The following is a 21,041-nucleotide window of genomic DNA, read 5'->3' as shown; positions in this document are numbered from 1 at the left end:
AAAAGGTTAAGTTCACCAAACACAACTTACACTTGTGTAGGCCACATTTGAAAAATAATAAAGTTTAGTCCACAATTTACAACATTAGTGTTTCTTACACCTGTTAGGAGGAGCATTACAGGAATAAGCACACTAAGGCCTTAGTACTTTTCTGCTTATCTTTATATCTGTCAACCAAGATGAAGAGGGCAGGGAGTAAGGCACGTGGGCGTGGGCGCGGAGCAGGGAGAGGAGCAGGGAGAGGACGTGGTGATTCTGTGCCTGCTGCGGGCGCCGGTGACTCGTCGTCACTCAGTTTCAGCAGGGAACAGTCCTTCATGCGCAGCTTTGTCGGAGAGCGCCGTGCACCGCTGCTGCGTGAAGACCAAATTGAAGCCGTTGTCGGGTGGATGGCAGCTAACGCCTCGGCATCGACTTCAGTTAGTGCCACATCCTCTCAGGCACAGAGCACTGGAGAGCAGCCATCTGTCTCTTCACCACCTGCCAAATTGGCCAGGCAGTCAGAGAGCCCAGGACAGGAGCCGTCTCTACTTCTGTTCTCTGAATCTCTTGGCTTGGAAACAGGGGGCCAGCCAAGCAGCATTGGAGAAATGGAAGAAGAGGCAGTGTGCAGTGATGCCCAACACCTTTTTCTCTCTGACTCTGAAGAGGCAGGTGGGCCAGTGCCTCCGGTGACCACAGCGCAGTACGCATCTGATGATGAAACTCAGGTGCCGCTTTCTCGTGCGTACTGTGCTGCTGAGACTACCCAGGAGGAGCAGTTGGTGGCAGAGGGTAGTGGAGATGATGAGGTCCTTGACCCATCGTGGCGTGAGGAACAGGAAGGTGGTGGGAGCAGCTCAGAGGAAGAGCTTCCTCTTACGGGCCAAAGAGGGAGAGGGAGGGGGAAGACTGCGGAGCCTGTAGCCTCCACTTTGGCACCCGTTAGGAGCCTGTCTCTTTCCAAAGCCAAAAAGGGCGCTCCCAAGACTTGCAGTGCCTGGTCCTTTTTTGACACAGTTGCAGATGACATTTGTTTTGTCAAATGCAAGCTGTGTCATCATAAAGTAAAAAGAGGGAAAAATGTCAGCAACCTCAATACCACAAATATGTGGAAACATGTGCGGACCAGGCACGCGGTGGAGTTACAGAAACACACTGAAGATGTAGGCCAACCAACAGCGGCAGCTACCACCTCTTCAGCTCGTGTTGCCTCTTCCTCCAGCTCACGCACAGCTGGTTTGGCTTCCTCCCAGAGACCTTGTGTAATTCCACCCACAGCACCACCTTCCCAGTCATCCTCACACTCCCAGTCTACTCTACAGCCATCGGTAGTACAGGCATGGGAGAAAAGGCGGGCATTCTCGGCCAACCACCCCCGAGCACAGGCTCTGAATGCAGGCATTGCCAAACTGTTGTCCCTGGAAATGCTCTCGTTCAGGCTGGTGGAGACTGACAGCTTCCGTGACTTGATGGCATTGGCAGTCCCACAGTACAAGGTGCCCAGCCGCTTTTACTTCAGCAGGCAGGCTGTCCCTGCCCTGCACAGGCATGTTGAGGCAAACATAAAACATGCGCTACTGAACGCCGTCAGTAGCAAGGTCCACCTCACCACCGATGCGTGGACCAGTCAGCATGGACAGGGGCGATATGTTTCCCTCACTGCCCATTGGGTTAATGTTGTTGAGCCAGGTACAGATCGTGCGAGTGGCGCAGGACGTGTCCTGCCCACTCCAAGGATTGCAGGAATCCAGTCTGTACGCATCGACTCCTCCTCTTACACCAGTTCCTCTGATTCCTCTCTGCAGGATCCGTCACAGTCCACCCCCACATGGACCCGTGAACGTTTACCTATGACCGACATGAGCACAGCCGTGGCCAAACGTCAGCAGGCCGTCTTGAAACTAGTTTCATTGGGGCATCGAAGCCACACAGCGCAGGAGCTCTGGAATGCCATAAAGCAGGAGAGCGATGTGTGGTTACTGCCAGCGAATCTCCAGCCAGGCATGGTAGTGTGTGACAATGGCCGAAATCTGGTGGCAGCTTTGGCCCTTGGCAACCTCACTCACATCCCATGTCTGGCACATGTGCTCAATTTGGTTGTGCAGAGTTTTCTGAGGGACTATCCGGATCTTGATGCCCTGCTGCACAAGGTCCGCCTAGAGTGTGCTCACTTGCGGCGTTCCAGCTTGGCCAGATCCCGCATTGCTGCTCTGCAGCGCCGATTCCGCCTTCCGGAACACCGCATCATATGTGACCTACCTACCCGGTGGAATTCCACGTTACATATGTTGGAGCGGTTGTGTGAGCAGCAGCAAGCAGTTATGGAGTACCAGCTGCATCAGGCGCAAAGAAGTCGCAGTCAGCGCCGATCAGACTTCACAACCACAGAGTGGGCCACTATGAAGGACGTCTGCCAGGTTTTGCGTCCTTTTGATTATTCCACGCGGATGGCAAGTGCAGATGATGCACTAGTCAGCATGACTGTCCCCCTTATCTGCCTGCTTCAGCAAACTTTGCAAGGGTTAAGGGATGATGTGGTGGAAGAGGTGGAGGATGAGGAGTCACCTTTTCCATCAGCTTCTGGAGAGTCAGCGCCACGTGGTTCCTCACAAAGGGGTACGCAGGGGCCAATTTGTGAGGAGGATGAGGAGGAGTCAATGGAGGAGGAAGAGCTCCGTCCAGAGGAGGGAGCGACACAATTGTCCAGTGGTCAGTGTGTACAGCGAGGGTGGGGTGATGACGAGCGGGCAGAGATCATGTCTCAAGCAGGGGACAGCGTTTCTGGGCCGGTTGGCACTCTGCAGCACATGGTGGATTTCATGCTGCAGTGCCTGAGAAACGACCGCCGCATCGACCACATTCTCAACATGCCTGATTATTGGGTGTTCACCCTCCTCGATCCTCGCTACCGGGACAACGTCCAAAACCTCATCCCTGCGTTGACCCGGGAGCGTAAATTGCGGGAGTACCACGACACACTGGTGAATTCCATCATCTTCTCCTGTCCAACTGAGAGGAGTGCTGCTAGTGCTTTACAAAGCAGCTCAGTGCGTCGAGGCAGTGGGGGAGGCTCTGCCCAAAGAGGGAGCAGAAGCAGTGCCTCTGCCCAAGGCAAGCCCAGTATGGCACAACTCTGGCACACTTTTGTGTGCCCGCCCCAAATGTCTACACCATCACCGGCGGCTCCAGTCAGCAGGAGGCAACGGTTCCGTCAGATGGTGACAGACTACATGGCTTGCCCTCTTACTGTACTCCCAGACGGCTCTTCCCCGTTCAAGTTTTGGGTCTCTAAGCTGGATACATGGCCAGAGCTAAGCCAGTATGCATTGGAGGTGCTGGCTTGCCCTGCGGCTAGTGTCTTATCGGAACGTGTCTTTAGTGCCGCAGGTGGTGTACTAACAGACCGTCGCATGCGACTATCCTCCGATAACGTTGACCGGCTTACTTTCCTGAAAATGAACCAGGCCTGGATCTCGCAGGAATTTGCCACTCCTCTGCCTGATTAAGTAATTGGGTGTCATCCAGGTCTCCTGCTGTGTTCATCTTTCTACCACCTGAACTGCTATTCCTGGGCTCCAACACCGCCAGTTGCGGCTCAGAAGTGCAGGCTGCACAGTAAAAACATACGACCCAGTGTTATTGGGTTTCAGTAACGTCAGCTGATCCCCAGCTGTGTAGCCGGCAATGTGTCCTGCGACCGCCACGCTGGCACAACAACCTAAATGTAAGGGAACCTGTCCCCCCCCCCCCCCGTCGTTTGTTACTGAAAGAGCCATCTTGTGCAGCAGTAATGCTGCACAAGGAAAAGGTAGCTCTTTTTTTTTAGCTCTTTGCACACGCAGAACTTAACACTTATAAAATGTGTTCACTGATACCGTTATACCGTCCCGGAGCTGGGACTTTCCTTCGTAATGTGACGCAGCACAGCCGTCATTCCTACCCCCTTGGTGCCATGCGCTGCCTCCTCAGCGTTGTTTTAAGCTGTCACGGAGCCTGCGCTGTTCTGTTATCCCTTGGGCATGCCCTATTTGCGCTGCCTGTCTTCTGACATAATTTGGTGTCAGGCTGGCTGCGCCTGTGCGGCCGCGGTGCCCGAGATCCCGCCTCGCAGTGTCTTCTGATTGAGTCACACTGCGGGCCTGGGATCCATGGGCATGCGCAGTGCATATCTTCCCCTCGGGCTCTCGCTCATTTCCCTCCGCCTTCTTTAGACTGTGCGCCGTCAGCTGATCCCTAGCATGCCACGGCCGTGACACCGCACAGTCTGAAGAAGAGGGAAGGAGGGGAGTGAGAGTCGAGGTTATGCACTGTGCATGCCCATGGTTCCAAGGCCCGCAGTGGGATTACGTTAGATGAGACTGCGAGGTGGGATCTGGAGCAGCGTGGACGCACAGGCACTGACAGCCTGACACCAAATTATGTCAGAAGACAGGCAGCGCTAATTGGGCATGGCCAAGGGCTAACAGAACAGCGCAGGCTCCGTGGCAGCTTAAAACAACGCTGAGGAGGCAGCGCACGGCATCAAGGGGATAGGAATGACAGCTGTGCTGTGTCCCATTACGAAGGAAATTCGCACCTCCGGAACGGTTTAACGGTATAAAGGGACACATTTTTAGTGTTTACTTCGGTGTTTGCAAGGAGCATAATTAAAAGAGCAACCTTTTCCTTTTGCATCCTTAGTGCTGCACAACATGGCTCTTTCAGCTACAAACGTCTTGGGGGGGGGGGTTAAAGGTTTCCTTTCAACTTGCTCCAATCAGGCTTCGGCCTACACTCTGTTCCTCTGCTCCTCCTGCTGTCCCTGGGCTCTAACACCGCCAGTTGGTGCCTGGAAGTGCTGTGTGCACAGTCAACAGTCGCTCCTCTGTTATTGGGGTTCAGTAACGTCAGCTGATCCCCAGCTGTGTGTGCGGCAATACCTCCAATCTGCTCCTCCTGCTGTCCCTGGGCTCTAACACCGCCAGTTGGTGCCTGGAAGTGCTGTGTGCACAGTCAACAGTCGCTCCTCTGTTATTGGGGTTCAGTAACGTCAGCTGATCCCCAGCTGTGTATCCGGCAACGTGTCATGCGACCGCCACGCTGGCACAACTAAAATGTAAGGGGACCTGTCCCCCCCCCCCCTAGGCGTTTGTTACTGAAAGAGCCACCATGTGCAGCACTAATACTGCACAAGGGAAAGGTCGCTCTTGAAATTATGCTCCTTGCAAACGCTGAACTACACACTCATGTAATGTGTCCCCTCACACCGTCCAACCGTCCCGGAGGTGGGACTTTCCTTTGTAATGTGACACAGCACAGCCGTCATTGCTACCCCCTTGGCACCGTGCGCTGCCTCCTTAGCGTTGTTTGATTCCGTCATGGACCCTGCGCTGTTATGTTATCCCTTGGCCATGCACAGTTTGCGCTGCCCGTCCTCTGACATCATTTGTTGTCGTCCTGGCTGCGCCTGTGCGTCCACGCTGCCCGAAATCACACCTCGCAGTGTCGTCTAATGTGATCCCACAGTGGGCCTGGTATCCATGGCCATGCGCAGTGCATATACTAGCCTCTCACTCCCCTTCTTCACGCTTCTTCAGACTAGGCGGCGTCAGCTGATCCCTAATAGCATGCCACGGCCGTGACGCCGCACAGTCTGAAGAAGCAGGAAGGAGGTGAGTGAGAGGCGATGATATGCACTGCGCATGCCCATGGATCCCTGGCCCGCAGTGGGACTACATTAGATGACACTGCAAGGTTGGATCTCGGGCAGCTTGGACGCACAGGCACTGCCAGCCTGACACCTACATGATGTCAGAAGACGGGCACCGCTAACTGTGCATGGCCAAGGGATAACATTACAGTGCGGGCTCCGTGACAGAACCAAACAACGTTGAGGAGGTGGTGCCCGGCACCAAGGGGGTTGGAATGACGGCTGTGCTGTGTCACATTACAAAGGAAAGTCCCACTTCCGGGATGGTTTGACGGTGTGAGGGGACACATTATATGAGTGTGTACTTCAGCGTTTGCAAGGAGCATAATTTTCGGAGCCACCATTTTCCATGTGCAGTATTACTGCTGTACAAGATGGCTCTTTCAGCAACAAATGCCTGGGGGGGGGGTTAAAGGTTCCCTTTCAACTTGCTCCACTGCAGGCTTCGGCCTACACTCTGCTCCTCTTTGATTCCCTGGGTTTCAACACTGTCAGTTGCCACCTGGAAGTGTTGTCTACACAGAAAAAAACACTAGGTGATGTGTCAGTGGGGTTCAGCACCGCCAGCTGTTCCCCTGCTGTGTAGTCGGCAACGTGTCCAGCACAAGCCACGCTGGCACAACAGAACAAAAGCTGCCACCAGTGCAGGCTTCGGCCTACACTCTGCTCCTCTCCTCCTCCTGCTGACCCTGGGCTCAAACACCGCTAGTTTTTGCCCGGAAGTGCTAGCTGCACAGAGAAAAACACCAGCCAATGTGTTAGTGGGGTTCAGCAACGCCAGCTGTTCCCCTGCTGTGTAGCCGGCAACGTGACCTGCAAACGCCATGCAGGCACAGGAACTGAAATTAAAAGGGAACCTGGCCCCACCCCCCCAGGTGTTTCTATGTATAACAGCCACCTAGTACAGCAGTACTGCTGCATTTGTACAAGGTGGCTGACTTTTTCTCCTTGCCCACGTGGAACTCAACACGTACAAAATGTGTCTCATTGAGACCATTCCACTGTCCCTGAGGTGTGACTTTCCTTTGTAATGATACGCAGCACCCCCCTTGGTAGCGTTTCCCGTCTTTTGTCATCATGGTTAGCTGGCTGCGCCTGTGCATCCGCCCTGCTAGAAACAACGCCCCTCGTTGTCATATTTATTTTGTCAGCGAGGGTGTGGTTTATGGGCACGAGCAGTGCATATGTTCGCCTGTCTTAACTCATCTCCTTCCGCCTTCTTCAGACTGTGCGGCCTCCTGGCCGTGGTAGGCGATAAGGGATCAGCTGAGGCCGCCCAGTCTGGAGCAGGTGTAAGGACATGTGTAAGCGGCAAACCTATTTACTGCACAAGGCCACGAATCCCAGCCACGCAGTGTGATTTTTTGAAAACACACTGTGGGTCTGGGATTCATGTCCATCGCTAACCGCAACGGCCGACATGAAATGAGGTCAGAAGACAGGAAGCGCTCACAGCGCATGGCCAAGGGATCACAATAGCGCAGACTCCTGTACAGCAAATAACAACGCTCAGGAATCTGCGCCCAGTACCTAGGTGCAAATTTTGACACCTGTGCTGCGTCTCGTTAAAAAGACAAGTCACGCCTCCACAACTGTTTGACAGTATAATGGGCTAAATAGTGTACGTGTTTTAGTCAGCGTGTGCAAGGAGCAAAACAAATAGAGCAACCTTTTACTTGTGCAGCATTAATGCTGCACAAGGTGTGGCTCTTGTACCTTGCAACACCTGAGGGGGGGGTTAAAGGTAACCTTTGAAATTGGTTCAACTAGGCTTCGGCCTACACTCTGCTCCTCTACTCCTCCTGCTGACCCTGGGCTCAAACACCGCTAGTTTTTGCCCGGAAATGCTAGCTGCACAGAGAAAAACACCAGCCAATGTGTTAGTGGGGTTCAGCACCGCCAGCTGTTCCCCTGCTGTGTAGTCGGCAACGTGTCCAGCACAAGCCACGCTGGCACAACAGAACAAAAGCTGCCACCAGTGCAGGCTTCGGCCTACACTTTGCTCCTCTCCTCCTCCTGCTGACCCTGGGCTCAAACAACGCCAGTTTCTGCCCGGACATGCTAGCTGCACAGAGAAAAACACCAGCCAATGTGTTAGTGGGGTTCAGCACCGCCTGCTGTTCCCCCGCTGTGTAGCCGGCATCGTGTCCAGCACAAGCCACGCTGGCACAACCGACCAAAAGCTGCCACCAGTGCAGGCTTCGGCCTACACTTTGCTCCTCTCCTCCTCCTCCTGCTGACCCTGGGCTCTAACACCGCTAGTTTTTGCCCGGACATGCAATCTGCACAGAGAAAAACACCAGTCAATGTGTCAGTGGGGTTCAGCAACGCCAGCTGTTCCCCTGCTGTGTAGCTTGCAACGTGACCTGCAAACGCCACGCAGGCACATGAACTGAAATTGAAGGGAGCCTGCCCCCCACCCACAGGTGTTTCTATGTATATCAGCCACCTTGTACAGCAGTACTGCTGCATTTGTACAAGGTGGCTGACTTTTTCTCCTTGCCCACGTGGAACTCAACACGTACAAAATGTGTCTCATTACAGACCATTACAATGTCCCTGAGGTGTGACTTTCCTTTGTAATGACACGCAGCACCACCCTTGTTAGCGCTGCCCGTCTTTTGACATCATTGGTTAGCTGGCTGCGCCTGTGCATCTCCCCTGCTCGAAACAACGGCCCTCGGTGTCTTATTTTTTTGGACAGCGAGGGTGTGATTGATGGGCATGTGCAGTGCATATGTTTGCCTGTGTTCACTCATCTCCTTCCGCCTTCTTCAGACTGTGCGGCCTCCTGGCCGTGGTAGGCGATAAGGGATCAGCTGAGGCCGCCCAGTCTGGAGCAGGTGTAAGGACATGTGTAAGCGGCAAACCTATTTACTGCACAAGGCCACGAATCCCAGCCACGCAGTGTGATTTTTTGAAAACACACTGTGGGTCTGGGATTCATGTCCATCGCTAACCGCAACGGCCGACATGAAATGAGGTCAGAAGACAGGAAGCGCTCACAGCGCATGGCCAAGGGATCACAATAGCGCAGACTCCTGTACAGCAAATAACAACGCTCAGGAATCTGCGCCCAGTACCTAGGTGCAAATTTTGACACCTGTGCTGCGTCTCGTTAAAAAGACAAGTCACGCCTCCACAACTGTTTGACAGTATAATGGGCTAAATAGTGTACGTGTTTTAGTCAGCGTGTGCAAGGAGCAAAACAAATAGAGCAACCTTTCACTTGTGCAGCATTAATGCTGCACAAGGTGTGGCTCTTGTACCTTGCAACACCTGAGGGGGGGGTTAAAGGTAACCTTTGAAATTGGTTCAACTAGGCTTCGGCCTACACTCTGCTCCTCTACTCCTCCTGCTGACCCTGGGCTCAAACACCGCTAGTTTTTGCCAGGAAATGCTAGCTGCACAGAGAAAAACACCAGCCAATGTGTTAGTGGGGTTCAGCACCGCCAGCTGTTCCCCTGCTGTGTAGTCGGCAACGTGTCCAGCACAAGCCACGCTGGCACAACAGAACAAAAGCTGCCACCAGTGCAGGCTTCGGCCTACACTTTGCTCCTCTCCTCCTCCTGCTGACCCTGGGCTCTAACAACGCCAGTTTCTGCCCGGACATGCTAGCTGCACAGAGAAAAACACCAGCCAATGTGTTAGTGGGGTTCAGCACCGCCTGCTGTTCCCCCGCTGTGTAGCCGGCATCGTGTCCAGCACAAGCCACGCTGGCACAACCGACCAAAAGCTGCCACCAGTGCAGGCTTCGGCCTACACTTTGCTCCTCTCCTCCTCCTCCTGCTGACCCTGGGCTCTAACACCGCTAGTTTTTGCCCGGACATGCAATCTGCACAGAGAAAAACACCAGTCAATGTGTCAGTGGGGTTCAGCAACGCCAGCTGTTCCCCTGCTGTGTAGCTTGCAACGTGACCTGCAAACGCCACGCAGGCACATGAACTGAAATTGAAGGGAGCCTGCCCCCCACCCACAGGTGTTTCTATGTATATCAGCCACCTTGTACAGCAGTACTGCTGCATTTGTACAAGGTGGCTGACTTTTTCTCCTTGCCCACGTGGAACTCAACACGTACAAAATGTGTCTCATTACAGACCATTACAATGTCCCTGAGGTGTGACTTTCCTTTTTAATGACACGCAGCACCCCCATTGTTAGCGCTGCCCGTCTCCTGACATCATTGGTTGGCTGGCTGTGCCTGTGCGTCCCCCCTGCCCGACACAACGCCCCCCGTTGTCTCATATATTTTGACTGCGAGGGTGTGATTGATGGGCACGAGCAGTGCATATGTTCCCCTGTTTTCACTCCCCTCCTTCCGCCTTCTTCTGACTGTGCGGCCTCATGGCCGCGGCATGCGATAAGGGATCAGCTGAGGCCGCCCAGTCTGAAGCAGGTGTAAGGACATGTGTGAGCGGCGAACATATTTACTGCACAAGGCCACGAATCCCAGCACCGCAGTGTGACTTTAGGAAAAGCCACTGTGGGTCTGGGATTTATGGCCATCGTTAACCGCACCGGCCAACATGAAATGAGGTCATGAGACGGCCTGCACTAACAGGGTATTGCCAAGGGATAACACAAGAGCGCAGTTTCCTGTACTGCAAATAACAACGGTAAGGAATCTGCGCACAGCACCTAGGTGTAAATTTGTACACCTGTGCTGCGTCTCCTTAAAAAGACTAGTAGTCACGCCTCCACTACTGTTTGACAGTATAATGGGCTAAATAGTGTACGTGTTTAATTCAGCGTGTGCAAGGAGCAAAATTAAATAGAGCAACCTTTGACTTGTGCATCATTAATGCTGTTCAAGGTGTGGCTCTTGTACCTTGCAACACCTGAGGGGGGGGGTTAAAGGTAACCTTTGAAATTGGTTCAACTAGGCTTCGGCCTACACTCTGCTCCTCTACTCCTCCTGCTGACCCTGGGCTCAAACACCGCTAGTTTTTGCCCGGAACGGCTAGCTGCACAGAGAAAAACACCAGCCAATGTGTTAGTGGGGTTCAGCAACGCCAGCTGTTCCCCTGCTGTGTAGTCGGCAACGTGTCCAGCACAAGCCACGCTGGCACAACTGACCAAAAGCTGCCACCAGTGCAGGCTTCGGCCTACACTTTGCTCCTCTCCTCCTCCTGCTGACCCTGGGCTCAAACAACGCCAGTTTCTGCCCGGACATGCTAGCTGCACAGAGATAAACACCAGCCAATGTGTTAGTGGGGTTCAGCACCGCCAGCTGTTCCCCTGCTGTGTAGCTGGCAACGTGTCCTGCAAACGCCACGCAGGCACATGAACTGAAATTGAAGGGAGCCTGCCCCCCACCCCCCCAGGTGTTTCTATGTATAACAGCCACCTTGTACAGCAGTACTGCTGCATTTGTACAAGGTGGCTGACTTTTTCTCCTTGCACACGTGGAACTCAACAAGTACAAAATGTGTCTCATTACAGACCATTACAATGTCCCTGAGGTGTGACTTTCCTTTTTAATGACACGCAGCACCCCCATTGTTAGCGCTGCCCGTCTCCTGACATCATTGGTTGGCTGGCTGTGCCTGTGCGTCCCCCTGCCCGACACAACGCCCCCCGTTGTCTCATATATTTTGACTGCGAGGGTGTGATTGATGGGCACGAGCAGTGCATATGTTCCCCTGTCTTCACTCCCCTCCTTCCGCCTTCTTCTGACTGTGCGGCCTCATGGCCGCGGCATGCGATAAGGGATCAGCTGAGGCCGCCCAGTCTGAAGCAGGTGTAAGGACATGTGTGAGCGGCGAACATATTTACTGCACAAGGCCACGAATCCCAGCACCGCAGTGTGACTTTATGAAAAGCCACTGTGGGTCTGGGATTTATGGCCATCGTTAACCGCAGCGGCCAACATGAAATGAGGTCATGAGACGGCCTGCACTAACAGGGTATTGCCAAGGGATAACACAAGAGCGCAGTTTCCTGTACTGCAAATAACAACGGTAAGGAATCTGCGCACAGCACCTAGGTGTAAATTTGTACACCTGTGCTGCGTCACCTTAAAAAGACTAGTAGTCACGCCTCCACTACTGTTTGACAGTATAATGGGCTAAATAGTGTACGTGTTTAATTCAGCGTGTGCAAGGAGCAAAATTAAATAGAGCAACCTTTGACTTGTGCATCATTAATGCTGTTCAAGGTGTGGCTCTTGTACCTTGCAACACCTGAGGGGGGGGGTTAAAGGTAACCTTTGAAATTGGTTCAACTAGGCTTCGGCCTACACTCTGCTCCTCTACTCCTCCTGCTGACCCTGGGCTCAAACACCGCTAGTTTTTGCCCGGAAATGCTAGCTGCACAGAGAAAAACACCAGCCAATGTGTTAGTGGGGTTCAGCACCGCCAGCTGTTCCCCCGCTGTGTAGCCGGCATCGTGTCCAGCACAAGCCACGCTGGCACAACCGACCAAAAGCTGCCACCAGTGCAGGCTTCGGCCTACACTTTGCTCCTCTCCTCCTCCTCCTGCTGACCCTGGGCTCTAACACCGCTAGTTTTTGCCCGGACATGCAATCTGCACAGAGAAAAACACCAGTCAATGTGTCAGTGGGGTTCAGCAACGCCAGCTGTTCCCCTGCTGTGTAGCTTGCAACGTGACCTGCAAACGCCACGCAGGCACATGAACTGAAATTGAAGGGAGCCTGCCCCCCACCCACAGGTGTTTCTATGTATAACAGCCACCTTGTACAGCAGTACTGCTGCATTTGTACAAGGTGGCTGACTTTTTCTCCTTGCCCACGTGGAACTCAACACGTAGAAAATGTTTCTCATTAGAGACCATTACAATGTCCCTGAGGTGTGACTTTCCTTTGTAATGACACGCAGCACCACCCTTGTTAGCGCTGCCCGTCTTTTGACATCATTGGTTAGCTGGCTGCGCCTGTGCATCTCCCCTGCTCGAAACAACGCCCCTCGGTGTCTTATTTTTTTGGACAGCGAGGGTGTGATTGATGGGCATGTGCAGTGCATATGTTTGCCTGTGTTCACTCATCTCCTTCCGCCTTCTTCAGACTGGGTGTCCTCATGGCCTCGGCAGGCGATAAGGGATCAGATGAGGCCGTCCAGTCTGAAGCAGGTGTAAGGACATGTGTGAGCGGCAAACATATTTACTGCACCAGGGCACGAATCCCAGCACCGCAGTGTGATTTTTTAAAAACACACTGTGGGTCTGGGATTCATGTCCATCGCTAACCGCAACGGCCAACATGAAATGAGGTCATAAGACAGGAAGCGCTCACAGCGCATGGCCAAAGGATCACAAGAGCGCAGACTCCTGTACAGCAACTAACAACGCTCAGGAAGCTGCGCCCATGCAAAAAGGTGTTGTTTTCGACACCTGTGCTGCTTTTCTTTAAAAAGACAAGTCACGCCTCCACTACTGTTAAACAGTATAATGGGCTAAATAGTCTACGTGTTGCATTCAGCTTGTGCAAGTAGACAAATTAATAGAGCAACCTTTTACTTGTGCAGCATTAATGCTGCAGAAGGAGTGGCTCTTGTTCTTTGTAACACCTGAGGGGGGGTTAAAGGTAACCTTTGAAATTGGTTCAACTAGGCTTCGGCCTACACTCTGCTCCTCTCCTCCTCCTGCTGACCCTGGGCTCTAACAACGCTAGTTTTTGCCCGGAAATGCTAGCTGCACAGAGAAAAACACCAGCCAATGTGTTAGTGGGGTTCAGCAACGCCAGCTGTTCCCCCGCTGTGTAGCCGGCATCGTGTCCAGCACAAGCCACGCTGGCACAACCGACCAAAAGCTGCCACCAGTGCAGGCTTCGGCCTACACTTTGCTCCTCTCCTCCTCCTCCTGCTGACCCTGGGCTCAAACACCGCTAGTTTTTGCCCGGAAATGCTAGCTGCACAGAGAAAAACACCAGCCAATGTGTTAGTGGGGTTCAGCAACGCCAGCTGTTCCCCCGCTGTGTAGCCGGCATCGTGTCCAGCACAAGCCACGCTGGCACAACCGACCAAAAGCTGCCACCAGTGCAGGCTTCGGCCTACACTTTGCTCCTCTCCTCCTCCTCCTGCTGACCCTGGGCTCAAACACCGCTAGTTTTTGCCCGGAAATGCTAGCTGCACAGAGAAAAACACCAGCCAATGTGTTAGTGGGGTTCAGCAACGCCAGCTGTTCCCCCGCTGTGTAGCCGGCATCGTGTCCAGCACAAGCCACGCTGGCACAACCGACCAAAAGCTGCCACCAGTGCAGGCTTCGGCCTACACTTTGCTCCTCTCCTCCTCCTCCTGCTGACCCTGGGCTCAAACACCGCTAGTTTTTGCCCGGAAATGCTAGCTGCACAGAGAAAAACACCAGCCAATGTGTTAGTGGGGTTCAGCACCGCCAGCTGTTCCCCTGCTGTGCAGCTTGCAACGTGACCTGCAAACGCCACGCAGGCACATGAACTGAAATTGAAGGGAGCCTGGCCCCCACCCCCAGGTGTTTCTATGTATAACAGCCACCTTGTACAGCAGTACTGCTGCATTTGTACAAGGTGGCTGATGTTTTCTCCTTGCCCACGTGGAACTCAACACGTACAAAATGTGTCTCTTTGAGACCATTCCACTGTCCCTGAGGTGTGACTTTCCTTTCTAATGATACGCAGCACCCCCCTTGGTAGCGCTTCCCGTCTTCTGACATCATTGGTTGGCTACTTGCGCCTGTTCGTCCGCCCTGCCTGAATAAAATGCTCCTCGTTGTCTTAATTATTTTGACTGCGAGGGTGTGATTGATGGGCACGAGCAGTGCATATCTTCGCCTGTCTTAACTCATCTCCTTCAGCCTTCTTCAGACTGTGCAGCCTCATGGCCGCGGCATGCGAGAAGGGATCAGCAGAGGCCGCCCAGTCTGAAGCAGGTGTAAGGACGTGTGTGAGCGGCCAAAATATTTACTGCTCAAGGCCACGAATCCCAGCACCGCAGTGTGGCTTTATGAAAAGACACTGTGGGTCTGGGATTTATGGACATCGTTAACCGCACCGGCCAACATGAAATGATGTCATAAGATGGGCAGCGCTAACAGGGCATTGCCAAGGGATAACACAAGAGCGCAGACTCCTGTACAGCAAATAACAACGCTCAGGAAGCTGCTCCAAGCACCAAGGCGTTATTTTGGACACCTGTGCTGCGTCTCATCAAAAAACCAAGTCACGCATCCACTACAGTTTGACTGTAGAATGGGGTAAATTGTGTATGTCTTTCATTCAGCGTGTGCAAGTAGACAAATTAATAGAGCAACCTTTCACTTGTGCAGCATTAATACTGCACAAGGTGTGTCTCTTGTACTTTGTAACACCTGAGGGGGGGGTTAAAGGTTTCCTTTGAAATTGGTTCAACTAAGCTTCGGCCTACACTCTGCTCCTCTCCTCCTCCTCCTGCTTCAACACGGGCTCTAACATCGCTAGTTTTTGCCCGCAAGTGCTAGCTGCACAGAGAAAAACACACGCCATTGTGTTAGTGGGGTTCAGCAACGCCAGCTGTTCCCCCAGTGTGTAGCCGGCAAAGTGTCCTGCAAACGCAACGCAGACACAAAGCTGCCTCCAGTGCAGGCTTCGGCCTACACTCATCTCCCCCTGCTTACCCTTTGCTCCAACACCGCTAGTTGGGGCTCTAGGAAGACAATCTTTAATAGGCAAGGCAACGCATCCGTGTTCCAGCACCGCCAGCTGGTTCTCGGCAGTGTTCTTGTCACAGGTACTCCCTCGTGCCAAGCCTGGTTTCAGCACCGTCAGCTGTTTCCGGGTTGTGTCAACTTCACTGAGACGCCTATGCTTGCCCCGTCGTGGTGCGGTCGAGTTAGCCAACTCCAGGGTGCCTCCAGTTTAGGAGCTTCCTATGTGGGCTGCGTGAACTGGTAGTCAAGGCTGGTTCTGTAGTGCCAGTAGGCCCAGCTCCCCCTGTAGGACTGTTGGGGTTCGGTAACTGCGGCTGCCTCGCGGCCTAGCTGTTCTCTCCTCTCCTGTGGGCCTTGGGGTCCACCACCTGGTTCCAGCACCGTCAGCTGGTTCCGGGCCGAGCCTTTGGCTTAGGTGCCTCCTCCTGGGTATCCGAGTTCCGCCAACGCCAGGCGGTCCTTGGTAGTGCTTTTAAGCGCGGGCACCTACAGCTTAGTAACCGGGTTCCAGCACCGTCAGCTGGTCCTCGGTCGTGCCATTGGCTCTTGCACACTGGGGCAACGCATCCGGGTTCCAGCACCGCCAGCTGGTTCTCGGCAGTGTTTTTGTCACAGGTACTCCCTCGTGCCAAGCCTGGTTTCAGCACCGTCAGCTGTTTCCGGGTTGTGTCAAGCTCACTGAGACACCTATGCTTGCCTCGTCGTGGTGCGGTCGGGTTAGCCAACTCCAGGGTGCCTCCAGTTTAGGAGCTTCCTATGTGGGCTGCGTGAACTGGTAGTCAAGGCTGGTTCTGTAGTGCCAGTAGGCCCAGCTCCCCCTGTAGGACTGTTGGGGTTCGGTAACTGCGGCTGCCTCGCGGCCTAGCTGTTCTCTCCTCTCCTGTGGACCTTCGGGTCCACCACCTGGTTCCAGCACCGTCAGCTGGTTCCGGGCCGAGCCTTTGGCTTAGGTGCCTCCTCCTGGGTATCCGAGTTCCGCCAACGCCAGGCGGTCCTTGGTAGTGCTTTTAAGCGCGGGCACCTACAGCTTAGTAACCGGGTTCCAGCACCGTCAGCTGGTCCTCGGTCGTGCCATTGGCTCTTGCACACTGGGGCAACGCATCCGGGTTCCAGCACCGCCAGCTGGTTCTCGGCAGTGTTTTTGTCACAGGTACTCCCTCGTGCCAAGCCTGGTTTCAGCACCGTCAGCTGTTTCCGGGTTGTGTCAAGCTCACTGAGACACCTATGCTTGCCTCGTCGTGGTGCGGTCGGGTTAGCCAACTCCAGGGTGCCTCCAGTTTAGGAGCTTCCTATGTGGGCTGCGTGAACTGGTAGTCAAGGCTGGTTCTGTAGTGCCAGTAGGCCCAGCTCCCCCTGTAGGACTGTTGGGGTTCGGTAACTGCGGCTGCCTCGCGGCCTAGCTGTTCTCTCCTCTCCTGTGGGCCTTGGGGTCCACCACCTGGTTCCAGCACCGTCAGCTGGTTCCGGGCCGAGCCTTTGGCTTAGGTGCCTCCTCCTGGGTATCCGAGTTCCGCCAACGCCAGGCGGTCCTTGGTAGTGCTTTTAAGCGCGGGCACCTACAGCTTAGTAACCGGGTTCCAGCACCGTCAGCTGGTCCTCGGTCGTGCCATTGGCTCTTGCACACTGGGGCAACGCATCCGGGTTCCAGCACCGCCAGCTGGTTCTCGGCAGTGTTTTTGTCACAGGTACTCCCTCGTGCCAAGCCTGGTTTCAGCACCGTCAGCTGTTTCCGGGTTGTGTCAAGCTCACTGAGACACCTATGCTTGCCTCGTCGTGGTGCGGTCGGGTTAGCCAACTCCAGGGTGCCTCCAGTTTAGGAGCTTCCTATGTGGGCTGCGTGAACTGGTAGTCAAGGCTGGTTCTGTAGTGCCAGTAGGCCCAGCTCCCCCTGTAGGACTGTTGGGGTTCGGTAACTGCGGCTGCCTCGCGGCCTAGCTGTTCTCTCCTCTCCTGTGGACCTTCGGGTCCACCACCTGGTTCCAGCACCGTCAGCTGGTTCCGGGCCGAGCCTTTGGCTTAGGTGCCTCCTCCTGGGTATCCGAGTTCCGCCAACGCCAGGCGGTCCTTGGTAGTGCTTTTAAGCGCGGGCACCTACAGCTTAGTAACCGGGTTCCAGCACCGTCAGCTGGTCCTCGGTCGTGCCATTGGCTCTTGCACACTGGGGCAACGCATCCGGGTTCCAGCACCGCCAGCTGGTTCTCGGCAGTGTTTTTGTCACAGGTACTCCCTCGTGCCAAGCCTGGTTTCAGCACCGTCAGCTGTTTCCGGGTTGTGTCAAGCTCACTGAGACACCTATGCTTGCCTCGTCGTGGTGCGGTCGGGTTAGCCAACTCCAGGGTGCCTCCAGTTTAGGAGCTTCCTATGTGGGCTGCGTGAACTGGTAGTCAAGGCTGGTTCTGTAGTGCCAGTAGGCCCAGCTCCCCCTGTAGGACTGTTGGGGTTCGGTAACTGCGGCTGCCTCGCGGCCTAGCTGTTCTCTCCTCTCCTGTGGGCCTTGGGGTCCACCACCTGGTTCCAGCACCGTCAGCTGGTTCCGGGCCGAGCCTTTGGCTTAGGTGCCTCCTCCTGGGTATCCGAGTTCCGCCAACGCCAGGCGGTCCTTGGTAGTGCTTTTAAGCGCGGGCACCTACAGCTTAGTAACCGGGTTCCAGCACCGTCAGCTGGTCCTCGGTCGTGCCATTGGCTCTTGCACACTGGGGCAACGCATCCGGGTTCCAGCACCGCCAGCTGGTTCTCGGCAGTGTTTTTGTCACAGGTACTCCCTCGTGCCAAGCCTGGTTTCAGCACCGTCAGCTGTTTCCGGGTTGTGTCAAGCTCACTGAGACACCTATGCTTGCCTCGTCGTGGTGCGGTCGGGTTAGCCAACTCCAGGGTGCCTCCAGTTTAGGAGCTTCCTATGTGGGCTGCGTGAACTGGTAGTCAAGGCTGGTTCTGTAGTGCCAGTAGGCCCAGCTCCCCCTGTAGGACTGTTGGGGTTCGGTAACTGCGGCTGCCTCGCGGCCTAGCTGTTCTCTCCTCTCCTGTGGACCTTCGGGTCCACCACCTGGTTCCAGCACCGTCATCTGGTTCCGGGCCGAGCCTTTGGCTTAGGTGCCTCCTCCTGGGTATCCGAGTTCCGCCAACGCCAGGCGGTCCTTGGTAGTGCTTTTAAGCGCGGGCACCTACAGCTTAGTAACCGGGTTCCAGCACCGTCAGCTGGTCCTCGGTCGTGCCATTGGCTCTTGCACACTGGGGCAACGCATCCGGGTTCCAGCACCGCCAGCTGGTTCTCGGCAGTGTTTTTGTCACAGGTACTCCCTCGTGCCAAGCCTGGTTTCAGCACCGTCAGCTGTTTCCGGGTTGTGTCAAGCTCACTGAGACACCTATGCTTGCCTCGTCGTGGTGCGGTCGGGTTAGCCAACTCCAGGGTGCCTCCAGTTTAGGAGCTTCCTATGTGGGCTGCGTGAACTGGTAGTCAAGGCTGGTTCTGTAGTGCCAGTAGGCCCAGCTCCCCCTGTAGGACTGTTGGGGTTCGGTAACTGCGGCTGCCTCGCGGCCTAGCTGTTCTCTCCTCTCCTGTGGACCTTCGGGTCCACCACCTGGTTCCAGCACCGTCAGCTGGTTCCGGGCCGAGCCTTTGGCTTAGGTGCCTCCTCCTGGGTATCCGAGTTCCGCCAACGCCAGGCGGTCCTTGGTAGTGCTTTTAAGCGCGGGCACCTACAGCTTAGTAACCGGGTTCCAGCACCGTCAGCTGGTCCTCGGTCGTGCCATTGGCTCTTGCACACTGGGGCAACGCATCCGGGTTCCAGCACCGCCAGCTGGTTCTCGGCAGTGTTTTTGTCACAGGTACTCCCTCGTGCCAAGCCTGGTTTCAGCACCGTCAGCTGTTTCCGGGTTGTGTCAAGCTCACTGAGACACCTATGCTTGCCTCGTCGTGGTGCGGTCGGGTTAGCCAACTCCAGGGTGCCTCCAGTTTAGGAGCTTCCTATGTGGGCTGCGTGAACTGGTAGTCAAGGCTGGTTCTGTAGTGCCAGTAGGCCCAGCTCCCCCTGTAGGACTGTTGGGGTTCGGTAACTGCGGCTGCCTCGCGGCCTAGCTGTTCTCTCCTCTCCTGTGGGCCTTGGGGTCCACCACCTGGTTCCAGCACCGTCAGCTGGTTCCGGGCCGAGCCTTTGGCTTAGGTGCCTCCTCCTGGGTATCCGAGTTCCGCCAACGCCAGGCGGTCCTTGGTAGTGCTTTTAAGCGCGGGCACCTACAGCTTAGTAACCGGGTTCCAGCACCGTCAGCTGGTCCTCGGTCGTGCCATTGGCTCTTGCACACTGGGGCAACGCATCCGGGTTCCAGCACCGCCAGCTGGTTCTCGGCAGTGTTCTTGTCACAGGTACTCCCTCGTGCCAAGCCTGGTTTCAGCACCGTCAGCTGTTTCCGGGTTGTGTCAACTTCACTGAGACGCCTATGCTTGCCCCGTCGTGGTGCGGTCGAGTTAGCCAACTCCAGGGTGCCTCCAGTTTAGGAGCTTCCTATGTGGGCTGCGTGAACTGGTAGTCAAGGCTGGTTATGTAGTGCCAGTAGGCCCAGCTCCCCCTGTAGGACTGTTGGGGTTCGGTAACTGCGGCTGCCTCGCGGCCTAGCTGTTCTCTCCTCTCCTGTGGGCCTTCGGGTCCACCACCTGGTTCCAGCACCGTCAGCTGGTTCTCGGCAGTGTCTTTTGCTCTTGTACCTTCTGCTCCCCATCCTGGTTCCAGTACCGTCAGCTGGTTCCGGGCAGAGCCTTTGGCTTAGGTGCCTCCTTCTGGGTATCCAAGTTCCACCAACGTCAGGTGGTCCTTGGTAGTGCTTTCAGGCACGGGTACCTCCTGCTTAGTAACCGGGTTCCAGTAACGTCAGCTGGTCCTCGGTAGTTCCATTGGCTCTTGGACCTTCGGCTACCCATCCGGGTTCCAGTACCGTCAGCTGGTTCTCGGCAGTGTCTTTTGCTCTTGTACCTTCTGCTCCCCATCCTGGTTCCAGTAACGTCAGCTGGTTCCGGGCAGAGCCTTTGGCTTAGGTGCCTCCTTCTGGGTATCCGAGTTCCGTCAACGTCAGGCGGTCCTTGGTAGTGCTTTTTAGCACGGGTACCTCCTGCTTAGTAACCGGGTTCCAGTAACGTCAGCTGGTCCTCGGTAGTTCCATAGGCTCTTGAACCTTCGGGTAGCCATCCGAGTTCCAGTTCCATCAGCTGGTTCTTGGCATTTTCTCAGCCTTCTTGTACCTTCTGCTACATTTCCAAGTTGAAGACCCTAACGTCGACGACCCGGAAGACCACCACGATGACGACGACACGGAAGACCACCCCGATGACGACGACGACGACGGCGGAGACGACGACGGCGGAGATGACGACACTGGAGACGACGACCCTGGAGACGACAACATGGAAGACCGAGAAGCAGAAGAACAAGAGGCTGCAGAACAAAGAGCAGAAGAACATTAAGCATAAGACTTAATATCAGAGCAAAAGATATTATCTAAATTATATGCAGAAGAAGACTAAGCAGTGTATGGGGGTGAGTCCGTTCCTCCTCGTGGTGCCCCTGGATAAAGCCTGATGCTGCAGGCCAAACTGAACGCGGACAAATGTAACTTTTGTGACTGGCAGAACGGAAGGTGTAATCTTCAAACTTTTATAGATAACAACTACGGGAATGCCTGTCACAAATGAGAATATGATGAAGAAGTAGAATAGGAAGAATAATAACAGTGGAATAAAAAGAATATGTAGAATAAGAAGAATAAT

Source organism: Ranitomeya imitator, chromosome 5 (genome assembly GCF_032444005.1).
Source record: "Ranitomeya imitator isolate aRanImi1 chromosome 5, aRanImi1.pri, whole genome shotgun sequence".
Classification (NCBI taxonomy): domain Eukaryota; kingdom Metazoa; phylum Chordata; class Amphibia; order Anura; family Dendrobatidae; genus Ranitomeya; species Ranitomeya imitator.
This window is presented reverse-complemented; position numbering follows the sequence as displayed.